This window comes from Solea solea, chromosome 7 (genome assembly GCF_958295425.1).
Source record: "Solea solea chromosome 7, fSolSol10.1, whole genome shotgun sequence".
NCBI lineage: Eukaryota > Metazoa > Chordata > Actinopteri > Pleuronectiformes > Soleidae > Solea > Solea solea.
Genome location: NC_081140.1, coordinates 2,275,273 through 2,293,286, shown reverse-complemented (window position 1 = coordinate 2,293,286; position 18,014 = coordinate 2,275,273). Strand labels below are relative to the sequence as shown.

At 41.4% G+C, this 18,014-nt stretch overlaps 1 pseudogene; it reads right to left on the bottom strand.

Moving 5' to 3' along the window:
- Nucleotides 1-7,239: 7,239 nt before the first annotated feature.
- On the bottom strand, nt 7,240-16,412 carry LOC131462841 (uncharacterized; annotated as a pseudogene).
- Between the last annotated feature and the right edge of the window lie 1,602 nt (nt 16,413-18,014).

The window sequence follows — 18,014 nt, the reverse complement described above, 5'->3', positions numbered from 1 at the left end:
GGACCAGAAATCCTCTGGACAACTGGTGCACTCCATGGAGTCTGAGGAAAGAGGGAAAGTGATCAGATACATGTTTATACAACATCTCTGAACTGGGATGTTTAAAACTTTACACTCACCAGTTGTATTGCTGATCTTTCCTTCAGAACAAGGGACACAGTCAAAACAACACTCAGGTTCCCCCTTCTTTCTGGCCATGCGGGTACCTGGAGGACAACTCTCACTGCACACTGACCGAGGAGGCTGTGTGGAGAAATATCAGTTTGTTATTGTATTTTATGAGGGCTCCTCCATACTTGTCCATGTTCTGTGTCCACAGAGAAAGTTGCTTTGGAAATTTGGTTGCATGTCTGTGATCATGTGGATGGTGGTACTTGTACATGAATTTTCACTGGATTTGGGACTGAACAGTACCCCCTCCAGGTCCAGGCGTTGATGGGGAGTTGAGTGCAGCGTGGGGTGTTGACCCAGCTTTTTAACTGACCTCATCCCTGCAATTATTTTAACTGAAAGGTCAACTGTTCTAACAGCACCTTCTCGTAGTTTTGAGCTCCAAAAAAAAACTTTCAACCAGGTTCAACATTTTTCTGTTGTTCTGAAAGAGGAAGAAAAAGTACTTCACAATTCTTCAGACTGAACAAATATGAACAAAGGAGCTACCCAACAGCGCATTTCCACCGGCTCTACTCGCCTTGCCATGCCATGGCACAGTTTAAGTAACATTTCCACTAGCATAGTACCAGGGATTATTTTTAGTACCTGCTCCGGCGAGGTTCCAAAAGCGTGCTGAGTAGGTGAATGGCCAGAGTGCCGTCACAGGAAGAGACGTCAAGCCGAACAGCGCCAAACTGTAGATCACTTAAAACTACTTGACAATCCCAAAAACGTGGGTTAATCTCCAACAACTACCAGGAGTCTGGTGTAAAGTCACTAGTCACTCGTGTGCGCGTTGCGTATAAAATGTCACCGCAGTTTCACTCAGCTGTGCAGTGATGACTCTGCCCACATTAAGTAGGTACTTTTTTTGTAGTGGAGAATTAATCTAATTGTGCTGTGTTGTGCTGTGCCAAGCAAGGCGAGGCGAGGCGAGGCGTGTAGAGCTGGTGGAAATACGCCATTACTGAGACCTATCTCCGATATGGTTGTCCTAGGGGGTTGTGTTCAGCCCTGTGATCATGTGGACGGTCATGGTATTACGTAATGTGTGGGTGGATGTGGGACTGTGCAGTGCCATGGTCCAGGTGTTGATGCAGAGTTGAGTGCAGAGTGGGGAGTGGCCCTCTGTCTTTGAGAGGGCTGTTCCTGCTACTGCTGCCAATCATGTGATATGTTGTTGCCTTGGCCACTACTTAAGTACTGCATTTCATCAATCTTTTGGTGATTTTTATGCATCTTTGTTGTTTAATGTGTATTTGCTATGTTTATATGATTCTGGCAAGTTTAATTTAGTTTAGCAACTATAGCTTCATAACTGCCTGCTTTGCCCTGCATGTCAGCATTTTCATGAGACCGTCATGGTTAGTTAGGGTTCGCCTCCCTTTTTTCTGTGTTTTTTTTTTTATTTCTCTTTGATTTATATATGTCTCCATATATGTGTTTACATCTCTGCTCAGTGGTTGAGCTATGGGCTGACCTATATCCTGAAAACCCTCCTGAACATGACACCTGCGGCTCTCAGTTTCCAAAATTTGCCAAATCATTCAGCTACTTTGTCTCGTACACGTCAAGCACAAGTCATTTTAGTTTAAGATTTAGTCAGATTTTGCAGAATCGATGGTTACACATTTTTTACTGCGCTTTAGAGCTCATCTTTTGGTTCAGCTCACTTTTGTTCCTGTTTGGTCAACAAGCCTTGCCTGATGCAGCCTTCCTGCCTGTTTCTCAGCCTGGAAACAAAAATTCTCTGCCATAAAACATCCTGACCAGTCACTGCCTCTGCCCCTGCTTGCTTTAGTTGCTCTTCATTTTTCGCAAACAAATGTCTGCTTTTGTTGCTTTTTGTACTTTGTTGGATCTCCAGTAAACATCATGAAAGTTACTCCTAATGACTATTGGACTTCACTCTGTTAACTAGCTGTCCAGCTTTGCTTTGTCTGGAAGAGGTTCCATTCACAAAAAATCTGTGGGTCTGTGTAATCTTGTGTTCAAACAAACAGTATGTGTAGTTGATCTCACATCCCATCACAATAGCAGTGGATTCTCACGATCAGATCAGCCCCATGTTTACATTCTTGTAATCTTTAAGTGATGGGTTGTACAGTGATCACCAAATGATGTTTCTTCTTCAACCAAAACAACAGGGTCCCACCAACAACAATGGTACTATCGCGCACATAGGGTGGATTTTCACATTTACATTAAATGGACCACAACAAACTGCTGTGGATTCAGGGGAAAATATTAATATAGTCCAATGAGTGGGCAAAGAGATAATAATGTAAACAAAATTATGAAGTTACATGTTTGGATTCAAAGTTCCAGAAGATTTTGTCTTCATCCAGTGTGAGTTCTTCACCTTTGAAGGCTGACCTCTTAACCTCACCCACTCTCTGAACTTTAGTTCTTCCATCAGGGAGCCACACCCAGTTCATGATGTCATATATTGGTAAGGCGTCACCGTTCTCATCAAATGACACTTGATCGCCAAATGTTGTGGTGAAGTTGACTTTTTCCAAGTAATACACAAGCTTTAGATATGAGAATCAGACATAAAAGGACAACAAGAAAGACAATTATAATAAGTCTAGTAGTTGTTTGCCTCAGCTGAGAAACAGATTCACAATGTTCTCATATAACATTTGCATGGTGACTTAATAGGAATTTGAAGAGAGACAAATAATTCAAATTAAAAACAAGAGTACAAAAGACCCTCTTTACAATGGTGACTAACTTTTGACCTCATTAAAGCAAGTGGTCCAGAATGTGTGTGTAACTGCATGTTCAGCTCGTCCAGTGGACTCACTCCCACCATCTCAGAGCAAATGTTGCTGAATTTCAAATCTAATTTTTACACTTAGGCACATTTTTATCATTTAAATTTGGCAAGGTGGTTAGCAGCACACTTTTCTGTGGGCTGACAAAGTGAGAAGAGACTTTACATGGACTATAAAGAAAGTATTATTAATTACTATACATGTGTGAACACAGAAGTACCTTGAAATAAACATCTGAAAAACATTATGTTTTTGATCATTTCCATGAAAGCATCTTAACTTACATCACATCAAATTACCATTATTTACTTCCACTCCATTATCTCTTAACTTTATGAGGAAAGTGCAATGTTTTTATTCATTAATCAAAACCTCTTCATTTCTCTTTTAATAAAAAGGATTAAGTGAAATGAAGAGTTGAGTGTAAACTGATATCTCACCTGCCATGGCTCCAGTCTTTGTAAATGAGCACAGGTGTTGTTGCTGAAAGGTCCTCTCCCTGGCTCACACTGCAGCATGTCATCAAGAGCATACGCCAGAGCGTACACAGCCTTATACACATTATACTCTGGTCTGAGGTTTGAAACATCCACCAATTCATTCTCTATATTCTCTGTAACCTCCTGTCCAGTGCATAATTCTCCTCCAGCTTCCACCCAACCTGCTGGAGGTGGTGCAAATCTACACTGAAATGTGTGTTCCCAAAACTCATTCACCTGTAATGAAGTTCATTTTTAAATGAATGCCAGTATATTATTCTTACAAATATCAAATCAGAAACTCTCACCATGCTGTTTCCATCTGTGTTGTTGTGATTTAGATCAGGATGTGTTTGTAACAGGAAATCTCTGAGTCCTGGTATTTCTCCTCGACGGATGGCGATGCCCAGTGTTCCACCCAGGTATGGCATGAAGTGAGGAGTCTGGAGCACAGCAGCTGCTGACCAGCCTTCACTGGCGATCCACTGCAGGCCTGTCACATTCTGCCTCACCACCTGTAAATTGTATTATAAATAAATAATTTCATACCAGTAAATTGTGATGTAGTTTGTCAAAAACATGTCGTTTCACACAGTATAACAAGCAACATTCTATTTGTTTTCATAAGCAAAACCTTTGCAGCAACCATCCAAAATTATAGGCATGTATGTCAATAAACTAAAAGGTTTTGGTCACATATCTATAAAAGGGACTGACCTCTTCCATTAGGTTAATCATGTGACCCTTATATGCAAACACAATCACCACTCGAGCTGTAGATTTTCTCATAACATCCACTATTCTCCTTAGTTCAGCAGGATCATCACCCCAGGGCAAAATCTCAGTGTAAGCCAGACAACCTCCACCAGCTGGACCCAGATCAGAGTGAAAGGATCGGGCAGCGTGGAATCCATAATCATCATCACTGATTATCAGACCTGCCCAAGTCCAACCAAAGTGTTTTAGAATCTGAATCATAGCATTCACCTATGTGGACACAGAGCAGAGGGATTAGTGCACAGGCTGGAATCATCTTTACTAGAAATCCTGCTAAACAGGTTCATCAAAGACTCATGTTTAATCACTGTCTTTAAGTGTTGTATATCTGACACCACACAACTCTGTAAATAACATGACTGGTGACACGCTCTTTTCTTTTTGTAGATAGATTTTCACCTGAAAAGCATCACTGGGGATCGTTCTAAAGAATGATGGAAACTTTTGTCTGTCTGTCAGGCAGGAACATGTGGCATAATAACTCACCTGCAAAACATTTCACATATTATGAAAAAAAGTTTTTTCTTTTTTTCTTAAAACATTTAAGGTAAATTGGTAAATTAATGTAGTTTCAGACAATCAAATTAAATTATATATCACTTTAATCACAATCATGATTGAATTGAAATAATTAAAAACTTACCAGAGCTACTTTGTACAAACCTAAGACTGCAGAAATGGCTATAGAATTGGAAGAAGTAGTATCTCCCACAATCCCTAGGACTGGAGGAGTTCCTACACAGTTCTCCTCTAATGTAACTTGCTCTTCTTGACCACTGACTAAGGACAGTGCTGCACGAAATCCAATTCCTAGTTGAAAGCAGTTATCATACAGACTGTATCCCAGAGTCACATTAGGCAGCAGGCTGGACTTTTGGTTGATCTCATCAATAGCAAAGGCCATGGTCTGAGCCTGTCTAAATCCTAGAACATCAAAACTAAGAATATAACACGTTTATTTTTCAAAATACGTTATACAGTCTGTAAAGTTAGACACCTACAGATACTGTCAGACTCACCCATAGCAGGGAGGCAGCTGTGGCTTTGAGGTAAAAGTCAGGTCAAGATCATCAGAAAATGAGTTGATTGCAAAAAGTCCACCGATAATCACATCTCCAGTTTTGTGCATCCCATTTAGATGAAACTGTTCCTGTAACTGACAAGAGGAGGAATAAAGAGAGGACACAGCAGAGGAAAAGCAGGAATACAACATCAGTGAGAGCAAGGTGTTTTCTAAAAATGCCCTCATGACTTTGCTCTGGTTCATCCCTTTACTGAGTTCAACTTATTCTTGCACATCACCTATCAGGGCAGAATAACAAGCAGTAGGGGCAGGTCCTCAGCAACGTCATGTGTCATTTACATATAGTTTTGTTTTATCTTTCACTTGTTGAGTTTTACGTCAATGTGTTTGTTGTTATCCAGTATTTTTAGTCACACAAAGATGTTTTGTAAATGAATGAATGAAATGACTCAAAAAGTGTATAATAATAATAATAATAATAATATTGTGAATCTAAAGTTCATAATTTCTGTAATAACAGTAATTTATATTATTGAGCAACTATGTTTTTGTTTGTAATAAACCTGATATGTTTTCTCTGTCCTTCAACAATTTAAGTAAACATCAAAAATATTGAATGAGCTCCAGCATCGGGAGATATCTAATCACTCTGAACCATGAATGGCAAGGAAACTGTTGCTTTCTGCAGTATATGTTTAAACTAATCCTTGGGAAAGTATCTTTGCATGTTTGAGAAGTAATTTGAATTTAGAGAAATAAAAATTCCCATTATGTCTTTGGAAAACACTTTGGTGATGCTTTTGTGCTGTGGTGGCTAGAGCACCAAATCCAAATCTTATGTGGGGCACTAAAATAACTATGCCAGCCCTGTGTATATGTTTACACCAAGCCTTGCACAGTGAGAGTTTGTCTCTTCCATTGGACCACAGATACAATGCAGGACAGACAAAAAGCCCCTGCTGCCTTTTAAATGACTCCCTATAAATTATTAGGGTTCGAGTAACAAGGTTGCAAGAACCCTATTGAAATGCAAAAGATTATTATTACGGTTCGAGCAACAAGGTTGCAAGAACCATATTGAAACTGGAAGGATTATTATTAGGGTTCGAGCAACAAGGTTGCAAGAACCCTATTGAAATGAAAAAGATTGTTATTAGGGACCGAGCACTCACACAGTGTGCGAGGACCTATTGTAATTCTAGCAACATGAACCGAGCACTCACACAGCAGTGTGCAAGGACCTAGGACCGAGCACTCACACAGTAGTGTGCAAGGACCGAGGACCGGGCATGCACACAGTGCGCGAGGACCTATTGTAATTCTAGCAACATGGACCGAGCACTGACACAGCAGTGTGCAAGGACCTAGGACCGAGCACTCACACAGTAGTGTGCAAGGACCGAGGACCGGGCACGCACACAGTGCGCGTAGACATATTGTTATTCTAGGAATAATTATTATTTTTAACCCTTCTGCAAGCCATGACCTGCAAACAGGAAGTAGGTAATCTGACACAGGAAGTGCACTTTAATTTCGCCTGACACCCGTCCTGAACACATCTGCAAGCCACAACCTACCAACAGGAAGTAGGCCACCAGAAAGAGGTGGGGTGAAGTAATAAAGCTAAAAGCATGAGATTCACTTGCAGCTCTTACAAATATTTTCACTGCAACCTGCAACGATAACAAGTGCCAGAGTTTCCAAACCTGACAAATGGTTAAAAATTACCCTTCATGTAAATGTCAAATCAGTAAGCAGGGTACCACAGGGAATTGAACCCCGTCCTGGTAAAACCAGGAGTCCAACACCAGTGCCTTTTGCTTTTTGACACAACACAGAAGGAAAAGCAAAACCTGCATTAACAACAGCATATTATGACATCTTTGCATAAAATGCTATTATGTCATAGAAAATGTTTGAATACTGTTGTAATGCAGGAAAAGAAACCTATCCATAAAACAAGTTACAAATACTTACACTGTTTGACTCACCTTTCCTGGACCTGGAACACCACAACAAGGACTCATCAGATGTACAACACCTATGAGAAACAGGACAGGAACAGGCACAAACAGCAAAACAGAACACAAACAAACACAGCCCCAACACCTAAAAAAAAACACTACATTGAAAGTCCAAACACTAACAATACACAGTGATGTGAATCCAAAGAATCCTAGCAACACAACAAGTAATCTCAAACAAAACTATCATGATCAAAATTGCTCTGCAAAGTGCAAAGACTTCATTCGAGCCAATTTCTGCCCCCTCCTCATGATTATCTCCAAAATAAAACAGTGGCAAGTACTCCAAACCTGCCCGGCGGCTACCTAAGTCAGGGTACTTCACTACTGATGCAGTTAACCAGTCAAATGCACAAATGAACAGTAACAACGACAATAAATCTACCACTAACAAACCATGAGGACTTTAAAATACACATTAACAATTACTGTACCTCTCTCAGCCTCTTATCAAATCAAGCACATAACACATGATCTTACAACTGTAACAAACAAATAACTACAGTTCCTCATCTTCCTCATCATCATCATCTACAACCGTCAAAGTACACAAAATCCCCTCATGATCACTAAAGTAAGTGGGACAAACAACAGACCCAACAACATACTGCGAGGACTTTAAATACACGTGATCTATTAAAGTACCTCTCTCTGTGGTTGGTTCTGAGACGTCCTGAACAAAGCCTCTGTCAGTTACAAATTTGCAGATTGATGATGATTTTAAAATGTCATCATTGAAATCTCCCATGATTGTGATAGTTTCACACTGTGGATCGAGCCAATCAATTAATTTGCCGAGATGTTCTTTAAACAAAGACATGGGATATGAAGGTGGTCTGTAAATCACGGCTACCAATATCTCATAACTAATGAATTTAAAAATGAAACATTCTAAATTTACATCAGGCATATGGAGTTTTTCATATGCCACACTGTTTGAAGTGTACATGCCCACTCCACCATGTTGTTGTCCTTGCAAAGCAATTAAGGCCGGATTGTTGCTAGAATAGGACGAACTGCGAGGACAACTATGAAAAGTATAGCCATCAATGTTTAGTGTTTGGGCTGGTGGAGAAGCTGGTAGCCATGTTTCTGTAACAGCAATACATCTAAGCTGCAAATGCTGTGTACATGTTGCCAAATCTGCAAGGTGAAGAGTTAAATTTTGTACATTCATCAAGAACACAGTGAATGTTTGTGTACTTAATCTGTGTTCTGTGAATACATTTTCTATCGGGAATTTGGGCATATTCTGAATTGCATCCTTAATGTCGTCCTTGCAATATATTGCTTTCTCTTTGAAATCTTGAATTATCAATCCTGACAAATTTCTAACACGACTTAATGCAACATAGGCTTGCCCAGCTGAAAATACCCTCTCAAGACAAACCACAGCTTCATCAACAGTAATACCCTGAACTTTGTGTACTGTAACAGCCCATGCCAGTTTAAGGGGAAACTGTCGTCTCATGCCACCATTTTTTATAGCCCTTTCCTCTTCTGGTTCAATGGCTGTAGAACCAATTAAATCTATGGGAACATTTGGTGACTCCTTCCTCCTCTGCGCACCCACATGCTCGTCATCAAACTTCACATAGATTTTAAGAGGAAAGTCACTAGTCTCTGACCTAATTATATCTGTTACAGTGCCACAAACACCATTCACTAGACCATCCATTACATCGATATTTTTGATCAACATCACCTGTGCATCCCTGCCATGCAACAACTTCTCAGCCAAACACGTGTGAGAAGTGTTGGCATGATGTCGACCTTTCAGCTCAAGGTTCCCTGTTTTCTTGCTATTCACATAATCTTTAGCATTTATCTCGACATAGTCGAGACAGGTCTCCCTTAACTGCAGAGTATTGTGCCCATTTACTTGCATATTTGTTGGGAAAATGTAAAGCTGGGCTGACTTCAACGGTTTCACAATTTTTCAAAATGTCTATGTCACTCTGCAGCATAGGGGTACCCTTTGAACGAGTTCTAACTCTGTTCAACAGCTGTGCAAAAACACCATCCTTCTGTCTGACTATCTCAGTCAGCTCAACAACACTAAAACTAGACCACAAGTTGATGGGTCCATTGTCAATGTACAGAGGTACAGAGTAATAGTCACCAGTCTGTTTAATTTGCCTCAATCTGCCATGAATATAAGCTAAGAGGTTATGGTCAACCATTGATATCTCATCAATTATCAATATCTGCAAATCAACATATTTAGCCCGCAAATAATTGAGCTTCTCTTCACCCAAAGGAGTGTATGGCAAGCGCACATCCTTTCCAATGCTAAACGTGCTGTGTATGGTTGATGCATGCAAATTGTATGCAGCAATCCCAGTGGGAGCAGTTAACAAGACACAAAGGTTGTCAGGTTGACGACACACTGGTGACAATAACCTCGTTGCCTCATATTGAATGGCCTTGATCAAATGACTCTTCCCGGTCCCTGCACCACCTGTGATGAACACATGAAATGGATCAGGGATTTGACCGTTGATCTTGGCCAAACACCACTGACGAATTTTATAGAAAATAGACAGCTGTGTTTTATTCAAAGACCTAATCAAAGCCAATCCGTCACTTCTGCACATGATGAGGTTTTCTTTTCCAAATGTGCAACCTGTTCACTAGTGACTGCTAAATCTGGAATGTTTTCTGTTTCGTTTTCTTCCAAAACCTGTCTGTTCTCTGTCTGTGCCTCATTGCTCTCAGCTCGCTCGATCTCTTGCTCTGGGCACAGTTGAGCCCAGGCATCTTCAAATTCATCGCTGACGTCTACTGCTTCCTGGATATTAGTCATTACTGCAGAGTCTATTTTTTCAAACCTGCCTCTGTTTTGGTCAACCACTGATTTGACAGACTGTAATGACCCATCACTCAACCTAACATGACCATCATCATAAAACTGTTCAAAGGATTCAAAATTTGGAGGCTTCAACTGCTCGTCTACACGATAGGGCAAAAACAACTGCAAAATAGACATGTGAAATAATTCTGAATTTTTGGTCTCAGAAACGCACATATAATGAACAACTGCCGGTTGTGTTCGTGTTCTTTTAGTGACAAAACCACAATTATTGTTCAATTTAATTGGGTTCTTGGATTTTTGATTTTTGGTCAGAATATGATATTCTGAAGCAAATGTTGCTATGCACATGTTATTAAATGTGCTGTCGTTTGGTCGATTCTTGTAACGCTCAACCAAACTAGTCATCCACATGTCTGAAGTGGTAAGTTCATTTGCAGTTGCTTTTTCCCTCAACACATTTATAGGCAGGCTCATTTTCACAACATTTTCCCCTGTTGGGACAAACACAACGTTCCTAGAATTTTCCCTCAGATGCATGTTTGTTAATCTATAAACTGCCTCTTGAGCACACACATCTCTGTTGTGAAGATAAACAACACTGCCTAAGTTTTTCAATGCTTGTTTTGCACTGACATTACCTTTACTAGCTTCTTTCTGGGCATTCGCCAACAACAATCCCAACTCCTGCTCTGCCTTGGAAATGTAAGAAATGATGTAGACAATGCAGGCATATGCATCAACCACATACTGGATGTCCAAATTTGCATCCCAGCATTTTAGCAGTGGTTTACTATACTGATTAATCCAAACTTCTAGGCTGCCTTTTTAAAACAACGTGTGTTTTTCTGGCACAAAGTTTGTATGCAGCCTCAAAAAGGGCTTGATTGATACCCAAAGATTGAAACAAATTTTCTGTGGTATCAAAGGTAAGGTCCTCATTTGACAGAGCACGCTTGATAACTCTCAAAATGTTAGAGGCAAGCTCTTTATCCATCATCTCAGGCTTGTCCTTACCCTGTTTCCCACATGTGCATATTACCTGATTTGTGTTGACATCAACATTCTTACATTGGCACATGTTTTTGGATGCCTCATCTTCTGTGGTGTGGCACACAAATATCTGTGAGGAAGCAGGTCTGGGAAAGTTGAACCGACAAACAGTTTTATTCTTGCTACACGTCTTTGAATGCCTTTTTGAATGTTGCTGCACAGATGTCACAATGTCAAGTAAACCTTCGTCTTGTGAAGATAGTTCACATGTTACATACTTGTCGATGAACTGAACTACCTCTTCATCTGTGTTTTCGGTAAAAGTAGTCAATCATTTTACCGATTGGATGCAATGGAGACTTGAGAACCTCATTCAGAAAAACATGCCAGCGGAAATCAAACATCCTGGCAGCAGTGACAGGATTACGTCGGAGCAGGTCACATCTGTCTGCCCACTCCAAACTTTCTACTCTCTGAGTTCTCCCTTCCTGCTTCAGAATACTGTGCAGAAGATTAGTCCACCGCAGATCAGCGGAAGAAGATGAACAGAACCATATAGGAATACCCAGCTGACGAACACAAGCAATCAAGTCACACTGTACTCCTTGCCAAAAAGAAGGGGTACCTCTGATCGGTTTGAGAAAACGATACCCTTCATCATACTGCAACCGCTTGTTCAAAGACTCGTCATCTTTCAACAAGCGGTTGCTCACCTTTTGTGTCGTACCGCCTCCCTTTCCTTTTCGTAAGGCAATCGACACACTGGACACAACCTGTTGAATTTCAGACATGTACTGACCAAAAAAGATGTATTCTACATTCTGAGCAAACCTGCCATCAGCATGTAGAATCCTGTTGTTAAGATATCGTGACATTGTCAAACGATATGGCCTACTCTCATGATAGGTGTTGTGTCCCAGGGGGAACAACACTGGGAAGCATTTGGCTTCATTTGCAAGATCAGACAGCATTTTCACAGGACTATTCCCTTCTCCTGGAGCCAGATTCAGTATATCGTCGAAATACTGATCCAGAGCTTCCTGACCAACATCAACAGGCATGAGACAGGTGTCCTGGAACATACAGTGCTGCTGTCGATCATGCAAAAGTTCATCTTCACCCTCTAAAGTTGCATCACCACTTTCTACTGTGTCACACAATCTTTCCTGTCTTTTCTCCTGGCTCAAAATATCATCAAAATACTGATCTAGGGATTCCTCCTCAACATCAACAGCCATGGAGCAAGTGAACTGTAACATACAGTCCTGCTGTCCATCATGCATAATCTGATCTTCAACATCTGCCGATTCTTCACTACATCCTCCTCTAGCATCACTACCTACCTCTACATCCTCTACATCTGGTTGTCTGCCTAATTCATTGAGCCACTCCTCATTAAACTCAATGTCTCTATAATGCACATTAGCCTGTTTAAAATACCGCAAGGCTTCCCTAATATGCATAGTGTCAACATACTGATACCTGTAATGCCCTTTGTAAGTTAGCTTACGTTTCAGTTTTACAGGTAGCAAAGACCCTTCCATAGTGGAACGGGGCAGCACATTGCTAGTCTGAACAATGTTAGCTGGAACACATGTCACAGGACCATGTACTCCATTTTGCATTACAATGATGTAAACACTCTTCTGTTATGCATTTCTTGGCAATTGCAGCTGAGTTTTTACTCTTACTGTAAACATCTATCCTACAATTCAGAACCTGATGTCTAAACGACAATCTATGGCAGACACAACACACGAAATCTGGACCGTCTCTGACTTTGTCCAAAAAATTCTCCATCACAAAATCAAAATGCTTTGATTTCTCTTTAATTTGTTGCATCTTCTTCTTATTACATGCTACAACACACCTCTTATGCTCAAGATGTCCATGGTACTTCTGTGTACTCATGGCTTTTACATTCTGCCTGTGCTTTTCATCTCTACAGTATTTTTGTTTGCTCATGGCCTTAACATTGTGTCTATGCTTTTCATCTTTACTGTATTTCTGTTTGCTCAGGGCTTTTACAGTCTTCCTGTAACATTCATTTTCATGATACTTCCTTTTAATCTTGTCATTTACTTTCACCCTATGCAAAATATTTTCATGATATTGAATTCTCTTTTTGGTGGTAAATTTCCTGTTGATGTACTTTGAAAAGCTAAGACTAATATTTTCTACACTTTCTGTTTCTACCGGACATGAAAATGTTTTGGTACTCTGTCTAAGATTGTACACTTCGGAAAAAGACACAGCTTTTTTGCAATGACCATAGCAACTCTGTTGTTCACGCACATGAACACAAACAACAACGTCATAGTGGTTGCCACTTTTATTTTCCAAGTAGATGCACTCTGAAGAAATGCAACTACTGCAAGTATATTCAAGCCACCGGCCATTATGACATGTGAATATCTTCACACCTAAATAATCTGCGGTGGCTTGAATCTCAACCTCAGTAGCCCAGCTTCCAGCATACTGCATCCTACTGTCCTGAAGGTACTGTGCAATAGAAGAATACTCATCTCTTAAGATATTCTCGTATTCTCCCGAGTCCGATTGTAGCTGCTTCACAGCAGCATTTCGGATCTTCTTGTGGCTTTTCTGTGAACCACTCACAGCTTGGGACACTGCTCTGAAGAAACAGTTCCCATCAGCCACAATGCTCTCAGTCCTACATGGATTTCCCAACGGACCAACTGATGTAGACACTGGTGCAAGGAGTTTCTCATACTCCACATTCAGCTGTCTACATACCGCCTGGGCAACATATTTGCCAATGGGATTAAACTGGAGCTGTTTAGGATTCACATCACCAACACATTCAACATCGGAATCATCCACAGTGACACACCCATCACTGCTTCTGACTGGGGCTGTGTAACTCACCGTAACACTGGCGATCTCAAATGCACTATTGCTTAAACCAAGGGCTTCAGCCAAAGCACAGATGTGATCTTGAACACCTTCAAGACTGCTGAAATAGGACACAATGCTTTGTCCACACCCCTAAATGTCTGGCATTCCAGCAGCATCACGCGAATGGGAATCAACAAACGCATAGTGGCCATTCTGACTAATGATTGCATACGTACTGCCACACACTGTCAGAAGACATGTGTCATACGTAGCAAACATCTTTTCCAGTCCCTTTTCAAGAGTGTCACAATGACCACCCTCGATCAGGGACACATCAACCCCACCTAAAGCGCCACTGACCACTTCGGGATATTCAAAGTAATGAATCTGCCCATCAATCACCCCCGTTTGGGCATCTCTGAAACACACAAAATTTCATACCCCGTTGCCTTCTCGCAATGATGTGTACAACTCGTCCCCCAAAAGGAGAACAGCGTCCACATCTCGAGTTTGCCAGGAAAACACAGTGCTGTCTGTGTGTTTGGCAAGGCTTACTAAAGCCACAGCCATACACTGTACTCCTGCATATTCAAACAGACCCTCCCCCTGATGAAATGATCCTTGTACTGCATGACCATCCACCCTGGGAGGACTGTGATCAGAAGTACTGGGCTCATTCACATCTGTGCAAGGGTGAGGAAGATTAGCATCACTCTGACCTTTGCTGGATCTTTGTGTGTGCTGACCCTCCTCCTCCACCACCACAACCATGGCAGGAAATGGCTCCACAGACTCCTCCCCCACACGCGGTGCTGCCTCCACCTAGGAAAAAAACAATAGAACAGTGTGAAAAAAGTCACATGTACTTTCATTATTACTACTTAAAAAGCTCTTCTACTCAAGACAAGTAATTTCAAATAAGTTAAATGTTGGACATTAAAAAGAAAATGACAAACCTGCTTCTGTGCCAGAGGCCTGCGGGAAGCAGTAGTTCTCCTGCGTCGCTCCACCACTTTCTAATGACAGAAAAACAAATTTCAATTTTTACAGCAGTCTTACTTTTTAGTTATGGCCATTAAAAATAAAGACAAAGACATGCATTCGACAACCATGGACAGAAGTGACCTAATATAATAAATATACTGTATTTATCAGCAGAAAATATCAAGTTCGGAATAATAAAAAAAAACACACAATGAAATGGTGTTTAAAAACATAATTTCCTTACCACCACAGCCATTGTAGGTAAGGGCCACTCCTCCTCCAGCTCCACCTTGGAAAAAAAACAAAAACAAATAAAGTAGCTGAATGAGTTGTATGTTTTTCCAGACTTTATTTCTCTACAAAACAAAAGGAGCTTGTCAGACCTGCTGCCTCTCCCGGGTCTTCTTGGGAGCAAGAGCCCTGCGGCGACGATCCACCTTCTTATGTAGGAAAAGTGAAACGTTATAAGGTATAGCTTTTGGATAGTTTTTGCTGTCGTAACAGTTACCCTTTAAAAGGAAATCATCAGTCAATAGACACAACTGGCATCAAATTACCATTCGTTGCTTTTGGACACCAAGGTCAGCCGGACGGACCTGGTTCATGGACTCCAGAATGGCTGGGCTGAACCACACAGGTGTAAGCGGGATGCAACACTCCTTGTGAGACAAAGGCAAAACGTAGACAGTGATATACTCAATAAATAATCCTATTGATTATTAATTACAAATATTACTTGATAGCTGAATATAGGCAAGCAAAATAAAACAAGCAAACCTTAAGCTGAACCATCCCCCTCTTGGGAGCATCAGGAGACAGTGGCACTGGGGAGCTCCTCTGTAATGACAAACAGTTTAGATTGTATTAGATAAATATGTAAATTTTGACCATTACTGCAATAAAATGAAATGAGAAATGTTTCTCAAAACAAAACCAAAAAGTATCCAACTCATTTACCTTCTTGCGTGGTCCAACCAGCGTCCAATCCAATGGGTTGGACGAGGGGAGCGGATCTTTTCCCTCACAACAACTCTGGGACCTGGGCGTGGAGGAGGAGATGGAGTGGGTGGGACGAACCTCCACCTCAGCAGCTGTCTCCAGCAGCCGATCGGAGATTTCCCACAGCACGTCCGCCAGGAGCTCCATTCCTGGTCTTTCGCTCAGGTGCACCTGCAAAAATATAGAGCATAAACACAAATTTACAAATTAGACTTTATTGTCAAATATGATTTGCCTGGACAATAAGCTTTGTGATATTAACTTACGCCATCCCAACTCCACAGATCAAGGCGATGAAGAGGAAAATACTCCACAAGGGAGTACTACCTCACACCTAAAAAAAAACAAAAAAAAAAACAACAACATGAATTGAACATATCCATTTATTATTTAATTCATGATCTTTTCCTCCTCAGCTACAAGTCTCTCCATTCCCTTGCAGCACATAATCTCTCCAACCTCAATGTCAACCATCACTCTCCTCTCCACACCTGCAGGCAAAACTTTGGCAACAGGGCTACTTGCCATGCTCCAACTGTGGAGTCATTTCATTCAGTGTTGAAGCGACACTTGTGTTTTATTCTGATTTGTCTCTTTTCTACTTGTACAGTGACCTTGCGTTCCACGAAAGGCGCTTCATAAATCAAAGCTGTTATTATAATGTGATCAAAATCCTAATTTCAAGCATGCAATAAGAGACAATTCATTATACATGCAACTTCACTTGAACTGAATTACATATTTAATTCAAGACATACCCTTGCGTGCTGCCACACGATGACATTCCTGACGAAAGAGTTCCTGGAGACCTGCATCAACGGTCAGGCGTGGAGGGAAGTCCAGGACAAACACCTACATAATAAAAGTTTATTTATATAAATATTCTTCTGCAACATCCCATAAAACCACATTAATTCATTCCGTATGGTGAATAGGAAATAACAATATTAAAATAATTTAACCTTCGGCCACCGAGCGCAAGCGCTGGCAAGGAGCCTCTCGAAGTCGACCCCGGCCTCGTCAACGGTCCTGCTCGCAGTCAGGTTGTTGCTGGGGGCGAGAAGACAAACAAGGTCAGGTGTCCTAGGGAGGACCACACTCACCAACTCGGTCCTCAGGTCCCTGGCACAGGCTCCAGGCGTCGACATGGCACCAGACGAAATGCCCCTCTCCGGCATCTTCACAAAGCCATCGACGATGGCCCTCAGGTGGGAGTCCCCGACAAGAAAAACAAACTGAAAACACAAAAATGTTTTATAAAAGAATGAAATTGAAATAATTTCTCAGATCAAATATCATGTTTGTAAATGTTACCGCAACAATACCTTCTTGTCGGGTGATTCGGCCGGGATGACCAGCTTGTGGCTCCTGCCGGTGAGGGACGAAACTGGCCATCTCCTCGCGGCATGGCGACGACCTGTACCACGGCCTTGGTAAATAGACATAGAAACACACGTTACGACTTAAGAATATTAAAACAAGAGCTCATTAATGTATGGATGCAAATAAATAAATCAATTTTCCTCACACATTATAAAAATAAATGAATAAATGAATAAATAAATAAATAAATAAATGAATAATAAAAAATTAGATGGCTACATACGTGGACAGGTGTCAACCACTGGTCCAGAAAGGCGGACCTCCATCCTCGCCCTGGCCGCCTTGGAGCGGTTGTGGCCCTTCAGACGAGGCATCTCCACCTAACCTACGAGACAGAATGTTACGGCCTGGAGAACAGAGGAGGACCCAAACGCAAGAGGCTGTAGATGGTCGACAGTTTATTTACAAAAAGTTTATCTAGTACTCAATTGAACAAAAGGTGTCCGCTGCTGCAGGCGGCTGGTGGCAGGAGGCAGGAGGCAGGTCCACAAAAAAAAGCGAAGGGCAGCGAGGCGCAGAGCTGGAGTACAAACATAGAAAAAAGGGCAAGGTTAGGATTAATGCTCGACTCGTTCGCAACAAAATTCACATGAGCAGTTTCACTGGAGAATTTCCACAGGCTCTACCGATTTGACGGAATTATCTGGCACAGGAGTGAAGTCAGAGCCGGTTTTATGGGGAGGTGAATCAGGTGAGAATTGAAACCAGGTGTGCCTCTCTGCCCTTGGTTAGCTCCTCCTCCTCCAC